The 8,675-nt window shown below is 33.4% G+C and overlaps 1 long non-coding RNA gene across 1 annotated transcript; it reads right to left on the bottom strand.

The window, feature by feature from the left end:
* Positions 1–1,072: 1,072 nt before the first annotated feature.
* LOC145053354 (uncharacterized) lies at positions 1,073–2,103 on the bottom strand. The gene is made up of 2 exons (XR_013684442.1): positions 1,555–2,103; positions 1,073–1,453 (listed from the first exon to the last, which is right to left on the bottom strand). It is a non-coding gene; the product is annotated as an uncharacterized LOC145053354 (long non-coding RNA).
* Between the last annotated feature and the right edge of the window lie 6,572 nt (positions 2,104–8,675).

Below are 8,675 nucleotides of genomic sequence, written 5' to 3'. Positions count from 1 at the left end.
AATACCAATAAATAAATAAATACAAAGAAATAAACAAATAAGTAAAGAAAGATAGCAGAGCAAATCAAATTTACAGCCAATTGATTTTTCGTCTACATTTCAATTATCTAAAATTACACAAAAAAGAAACACATAATTACACACAAAGGAAAGGGATAATGACTTAAAAGGGTAATATACTTTTCGATTTGTACACATTTGGTCATTGAGTTTTTTTTCGTCCACATTTACCCCTTCAACTTGTTAAACTATACACATTCAGTCTTTATGACCGGTTACTCCAGGTTAGACGGGAAAATGACTTAATAGGGCAATATATTTCTCATTTTGTACACATTTAGTCCTTAATATTTTTTTTCGTTTCAAAATTAGTCATTTTTGTTTTTGTACACATTCAGTACTTATGAATGTTTCTTTAGGTTTTTCTCACGACATCTTACGTGAGACAATCATTGATGAAGTGTGTGGGGCTGTTGATGTTTATGTATAATGTCTCATTTTACAACCAAAAATTTTCATTTTTAAATAAGACAACTCCTTAATTATAAATCCATTATTAAGAAAAAACTTTTATTGCAAAATACATTTATAAAAAATCAGAGTAATATAAGAAACACGTAATCCTCAATATTGTTGATGAGTGTGTACAGTCATGCATTCGTCTTCCCACGATCAACGATAGAACCTGAAAACATAAACAACTTGGTAAACACAAAGTTTAGTGAGTTTCCCCCAAAATACCCGATACAACAAACATATTATCATGCATAACGGGCCTACACTCATCAGATTGGAATACCTTGGCCCAATTAGTCATCGATCTAGAATGCCAACATGTAGCAGGTCCAATCAGTCATTAGACTGGAATACCCAGGGTTTGTTGGCATGTCGCCTTAACCTAACCGCTCTTCTCGAGCCTCCGTGCCTACAACCTATAGCCAGCCCGCACCAGGTATCTTGACCTACAACATATCGCAGGACCACCTCAACCTATCCCACTACCATATGGCTATCCCATATAAGATGACGTGAGAAAAACCTAAAGAAATCATTCATAAGTACTAAATGAATACAAAAACAAAAATGAATCATTTTGCAACAAAAAAAAAATATTAAGGACAAAATGTGTACAAAAATGTTAAGGACTAAATTTATACAAAATAAGAAATATATTACCCTATTATGTCATTTTTACCGGCTAACCTGAAGTAACCGGTCATAAAGACTAAATGTGTACAGTTTAACAAGTTGAAGGGGTAAATATGGACGAAAAATAACTCAGTGACCAAATTTGTATGAATCGAAACTAAGAGATGATCAAACATCCAGCTTCCTACTTTCTTATTCTGTGTATCATGTTCCAGTCAAGAACACTCTTGTTCTTGATTCTCAGGTACCTGCAACAACAAGTTGTTCCCTGTAAAATGATCCAACCAAAACTCTCATCGATCCCCTACCAAAAACCAAACCCAAACACATACAAGAAAAATGAATTTGTTGTTCTTCTCCATCAATTTCTGTCATCACATAAAAAGAAAGAAAGAAATCCCCCACCTGTGATTGTAGAGCAAACAGTCACCACCAACACCAATGTCACTCCCCATCTTCTTCCACTTTCCTTTTCCTTGGCTCACAGATGAACCACCACCGAGACCGGCGACCTCGTCGTCCCTCTTTCCTCTTGAGTTCCAGTCGAAGAACCTCCATCGGAGGCAAGGTTTGTCGGTGATCAAGAGGGCAACGAACCCCCTCAAGTTCCCTGTGTTCCCCTTCGACTCCACAGCAGTAAACACCCTCCAAATCGTCGTCCATCTGCCTTCAAATCATACCCATTCCCGATCAGACAAGGATCGAAACCCAATCGATTTTACCTTTGATTTCGTTTGGTCTCTGAGTTTTCCCATCGTGAAAGCTTCGAGTTCTCTTCGATCCGTTCTCCTCTTTTGCCGATCAATGAAGGCTCGACTGATATCTTTCCCAATCGAGCCTTGTGTTCAATTCCCCCTCCTGTTTCGAGCCAACACCGAAGATGTGTATTCACCCGCCGTCGCTCGTTTCTCCCTCCGGATGCAAGACCCGTGAATGACAATCTGCATCCAAGGTTTCAAGTGATAAACGCACATTCAATTTTGACCCAGTCAAAGGTTAAAACAAATCAAACTTTCATTCGTTTTAATTAAATATAACCCTCAACTTTTTAGCTTGTGCGACTTTGGCCCCTCCTGCGAAATAACTCATCATTTAAGTCAAACTATCATTAAAATAGTAGAGAACAACCCCTCCCTTCAGAAATCTTAACAAGATGAGTTCGAAACTGTAATTTAGGCAGAGAATGTACACTTTCAGTCCATGTACGTCTTTGTAAACAGATTACAAGATTAGTCCCTGAAGTATGATTTTGGCAAAAATCAAACCCTAGAGTTTATTTATTTAAATAAAGACCACGATATACTTAATAAATAATACTAGAACTACCCCTTTGGTTTATTAGGAAACATAAGTATACTCGGTGGTTCGTTATAAGAACGAGGAACATCACGTAACAAATCTTACAACAAGATTCACACCTCGAGCATCGTTCACGCTTCGAATGTGAGTGCTTACGGTCCTGTTTGAATATTTTAATTATCTCGAGGGGAATACATGTGCCTATATATTTTGTTTATACAAATAGGTTATCTTTTATGCGAAAATACAATAAACATAGTTTATAAAAATATTATTATTTAACAATTTATCATATTGTTAAAAATAAACTAGTGAAAACTTTTCGTATACGTGTTATTATTATTTTATCGTGAAATAACTGTTTCACACAGCAAATACTACACGATACAAGATTATATGATTTTCATGTGACATTTCATATTATAAAAGCACGTTACAAAACTTTGTAGTATTTCAAAGATTCAAGCTATTACTATTCATGTATATTTATATGTTTAAAAGCATAAAGTTTATATATGTACATATGTTCATTAATTTGAAACATTCATTTTTAGTCTTATATGATATGCATACTACCAGTTTAAAGTATTTCAAATTTCAAGACTTCTATAAATGAATACTTTTATGCATAACGCTTTACACACATGTACAAGCTTAAAGTATTTCAAAGTTTCAAGACTTCTATACATGAATACTTTTATGCATGGCTTTACACACATATACAAGTTTGTTATGTTGAAATACATATCTCTATAAAAGCAAGTAATTTATATTTTTTATAAATACATCAACCATACTTGGCTTTTACAAATGCTATACTTCGAAATTCATTATGCCCGGTACTTAACTATAATGAAGTTAGGGCTGAGAGTTATTCGCAAACTTTTTGTTAATGGTTTTTGAGTGAGACGCTACTATTCACTAGTTGAGTTTAATCACTTAGCCTGCCCCACACTGCTATAATCGTTAATCTTCGGAGCGAGGTACATATGTATAGAACTATATGGGGCCGACAACCCCACCTGCAGTTGCTAGCTACAACCATCGATTGATCAATCGTAGCAGGTGATATGTGTTTATGATCATTACTACGACATCCAATGAAGCGTCGTAAGGGGGGGTACTTTTCGTCCATAGCTTGATTATAGAACTCACTAAAACCATTAACACAAATCTCTCTCTCACACTCTCTCTCTTACTACAACCATAGGTTTGGTTGCCTTCAAGTACATTTTTTAAGTATAGAAATTACTTATACAAAGCATTCATTTTGACTTTCAAGAAGTCATTACAAGTACATTTTTAAGTATGGAAGTTACTTATACAAAGCATTTATTTTGACTTTCAAGGAGTTATTACAAGTCCATGTTAAAAGCATGAATTTTCTCATATCAAATTACATTCTTGGCTTTTAAAGACTCTTTGCAAATACTGTTTTTAACTATTGTTATACATACAAAGATAATACTTTTTAGACTTATTAAAAATATTACTGCGTTAGCAGAAAACCCGTGACACTCACCAACCTTGTGTTGACTTTTAAAACTACATGTATTCTCAGGAAACTACTAAACAGACATTCAAGACAGATTGGGTTACAGGTGACCAAGTTTTTTTGTTGTTGTATCATATGCCTACCTGTTAAGGCAATTAATGTATTATTATCATTATTATTATTATTTGTAAAAACATTGTATTCAAATATCAAGATGGAACATGAATGCTATTTTGTTTATTGTTGTACTTGTGTTATATATTCAATTTGTCTGTGATCCATGAACTTAGTCATACAGCCCGGCGTGTTCCGCCGCCTTGGCTGGGGGTGTGACACTTGAAAACGTCCATTTCCCCAAGAACAATAGGTGTTTACGGCCAAGAGCATCTCCCTTGGCCGTAAACCCTAGTTAGAGGTGCATATGGACAATAAACCCTTCCTAAGGCTTGGACTTGAGTCTAGAACACTTCCTTGTCGTTTCTAAGACCTTAAAACACCATTTGGCACAAATCATCATGAGTTTACGACCGTAAACTCATGTGGTCGTGAACACATTGGCCGCAAACTCCTAAGGTCGTGAACACTTGGCCGCAAACACCATGTGTGGCCGTAAACCCTCTTATACACAATCATTTGTGATTCATACCCTTCAATCTAAGTGTTTTCCTAGTCCATAAGGTGTTTCCTTTACCATATTAGTTGTATAAAAACTAATTATATACATATATGTGTCATTATATGCTAAATAGGATCCGTGTGTGCTCAAGTCTTCACTTGACACTAAGCATCATATACCACGTTCATCCAAACCACTCACTACAGGTGAGTTCATACCCTTAATCTATCTTTTAAATGATTTTAAATGCTTTTATGGGGGGGGGGGGATTGAAGTTGAAACATTGTAGTTATTATATCAATCACATGTGATTAATAACTAGAACAAATAGATAGATTTCTTATACTTTCAAACTATGATATGAAACATCTATTTCAAAACATCTTTATCAAATTCTTTTCATACTAAAACTATTTATTCAAACTCTTTTAATTTATATATTGTGAAAATCATGTCTATATAGATATATTTATATAAGTAAGGTTGAAAGGACTTAGGACTGATAACTCACTTTATTTCCTATTCCTTGTTTGGTTGTGAACTTAGAGTACCCTATTGTTTGTCTGAGTGTTGTTTGATCGCTAGTTATATATTATGTATATGTGTATAGATATAAAAGCTTTTACCTCAGTTCCAACACCTTTGGGTAGCAAAGGTGTATAAGCATACTCAATCATTCAAACAACATTACTAGTAAACTATAATAGTTATAGTTTAGAGGTTTACTACTTACTATTTCTAGTATAATGAAACATACATGAGTCGGTTCATTCATGAGTCAATACAAACTTACTATTATGAGAAACAAAAGGAACATACTATAATCAGAAACCAAGAGAACATAGTATGATGAGAAACTAAGAGAATATACTATACACTATACAAAGAGAACATACTATACACTATACAGACAAAGCATATTATACATATACAAGAATACTATAACATAAATGTGAGCCACTACCTCGAGGCATGGCATCACTGCTGTGTCTCATTTTGTAACCAGAGTCTCCTGGAGGGAGAGCAAGAATTTGTGTATAGATCTATACTGGACTGACCATGCTACACCTTGCTGCTAGCTACATTGGGACCTACAGTTCTACGGGTGACGAATGTCATAATTTCTCGGCGTATTTCAGCATCGTGTTTATCACTAGTCAATCAAGTATGGTTACAAGATTATCACATTTTACCTTAATTAACAATTGATTTAAGGTAGTTAGTACAACAGTAGTTACTATATACAAAACTACAGTACTATATTATTTTCCCCTTTGCATTCACTTTGTGATCTTCTCACATAAACGATAATGTAAACTATATTTTGATAATGATAGTTATACTTGGGAAAAACTCATACTTTTACAAAAGAAAAAACATACAGAACAGTCAAGTCTTAGTAAAAGACTACATTTCAGTAGAAAATATAGGATTTTCCAGGAAGTACAAACATTTACAAACATTTACAACAAACTTTCATTACAAATATTTAACACTAAATACTTATGAACTCACCAAATTTAATGCTGATAAACTCTTTCAAAATAACTTATATTCTCAGGTCATCAGTAAACAACTACCGATGACAGGTTTTGAGAAGACGGAGCACTTTAAGACTCGTCTTTATTTTTGATTATTCATTTTTGGTGTCTTATAAACTATACACATAACACACTTGTATTGAATTATATTATTAATGCAATGGATGACGTTGTTGCTTGTTTACTATTATGCATTGTTGTGATACTGTACATGACGTCCTCCACCCCAGAACGATTCCGCCGTTCCGGTTTTGGGATGTGACAGATTGGTATCAGAGCATTGTTTATAGTGAATTGAGTATGTCAACCCATAAAAGATATACAAAATATAAACACAACGGGATTAAAATACTTTGACCAAGAGTTTATACTTTTAAATAGTAAAATATTTAACTAAGTATACATACCTGCATTCATACTAAAATCAGTGTCACTACGGCAGAACAAAAGTATTACGATTTTTGAGCAAGATAATTAGGCTTAGAGACATATAATCTATAACAACGTGAATTTCCAAAACAATTTTTCATTTTTAATCATAATAAATTTCATAAGAACAATTTCAAAACCCATTGTATCACATATTATCTCAATAAACAACCCCAGAATATCAAGTACATAAATCTTCATCAGTGTGTACAGATCATGTCGGCGCCTTCCCGTGATCCTCGCTAGTACCTTAAACACATATCACATAATTGTTGGATTAGTGTCTAAGTCCATAACTATTTTAGTATGTACTTGACCCGATTGTGCATGGTCCTTTTGGGTTGCCTTCACACTAGTGACTAGACAGGATGATTGTTGATGAGAGAAGCTGGTTTATTGTTAAGAATAATAAATTAGGGTATAAATATGATTTGTTAATATATTATGTGAATAATATATTAATTTGGAATCATATTATTAATTAGTATTTAATCAGAAATTAATTTAGAATTAATTTTGGGATTAAAGGAACTGACTGAAAGTGCAGGGGCTATTTTGTAGTTATTCAACAGTTGAGGCTTTGGGCCATTGGATCACCTTTATTAAGGCTTGAATAAAAATCCTAGAAGGATCTAGGAGTTTTCGTCCAAGGGCTTAAGGAAAGGAGTCCATGGACTTGCTTAGGCCCTAAGCTAAGGGATTAGGGTTTACACCTTGAAACCCTAGTTAGCCTTAAGTATAAATAGCACCCTAAGGCACTAAGATTTCGTCCAAGCCTTGGGAAACCCTAAAAGGGATGAAATATAGGGCAAGATACCCTTCTCTCCTCTCTCCCATATTCATCCTTTCACCTAGTGTGTTTGTGAGCCATTAGAGGTATTACACTTGTGGTACTTGCTTTCAAGAGCTAAGGAAATTCAAGGAACTAGTTGTTATTGCTATATAACAACAAAAGGTATGTATTCTATTTTTATATATGAATTTCAAAAATAATAGTAGCATGCCAGGTTTCTTTTTGTGTTCATAAAGTTGTATAACTAATAGTGAAAACATAGATCCAACTATAGGGTTGCATGCACACATAAGATTGTTTGTATAAAACCCATCAGTGGTATCAGAGCCATTGGTTTTTGTTTTCAATTAGCTTTATTCAAATGTATGAACTTGACATATTAGGTTTTATGGCTAATAAACCTTGGAGGCTTGATTTATGAAATTAGGGTTTCTAAACCCTAGATTTCGAAATTTTCGGTAAGATTTCCTAAACTTTTTTCTTTGGCCCCAAGATTTCGATTTTAGTGTTGTCTAACCCTAGAATTTCGAAATTGCCTCTTTCCCCATGATTAGATCCTAAATTTTAGGGCTTTGGATATTGTCATATCTTGTAATTATCCTTTAAATGTTTGAATTTGGTAATTAAAGATTTTGAATATCCCATCCCATAATTTCGAATTCTAGGGGATTTAAGGGATTAGGTTAAATTAATTGTTTAATTTAAAAGATATCCTTACCAAAGTGAAAGATAATTGTCAAATTAATTAGATAATCATTTACTTATGTGATAAACTTGATTTATTTGATAGATTATCTTGCAAGAAATTGAATTAGGTCATATTAAGATAATTACTAATTAATTGGTTAATTATTATTATTTGTAATTTGATTTAGAATGTTCTTGCTTATGTTTTGAAAAGTTTCAAAACTTGCCTTCAAGTTTTGGAATTTAAATTGTTTGATTAAAAGGTTTAATTTTGAAAAAGTCTAAATTCTAAAACCCTAATTTTGAAAAGTTCAAATTACACCCTTATGGTTTTATTAAATTAATTAAGTGTATAATTAAAAGAGAGTTAATAAATCCATAATGATATGGTTTATATTTAATTAAATTAAAAGTGTAATTTATAAAATTAAACCATCTAGTATTTTAGAAGTGTAAAATACACCCTTATACTATGTATAACATTAAAAGTCTAATATTATATATGTATAACTTAAATGCTAGTCTTACCGTTAGTAGGCCTCATTCACGAAGCCGATCTATAAGCGGGGTATAAGGTTATGGCCTATAAAATGACTGTTTAATGGGTGTCCACTCTCACCCACCGCTTCCTTGATTGGTGGAGGGTCGTTAGCCGAGCGGGTAGGA

The sequence above is a fragment of the Lactuca serriola genome, chromosome 5 (genome assembly GCF_051521515.1).
Source record: "Lactuca serriola cultivar US96UC23 chromosome 5, Lser_US96UC23_V15, whole genome shotgun sequence".
NCBI lineage: Eukaryota > Viridiplantae > Streptophyta > Magnoliopsida > Asterales > Asteraceae > Lactuca > Lactuca serriola.
Note: the sequence above shows the minus strand (reverse complement) of the source record. Positions and strands in the feature narration are given on the sequence as shown.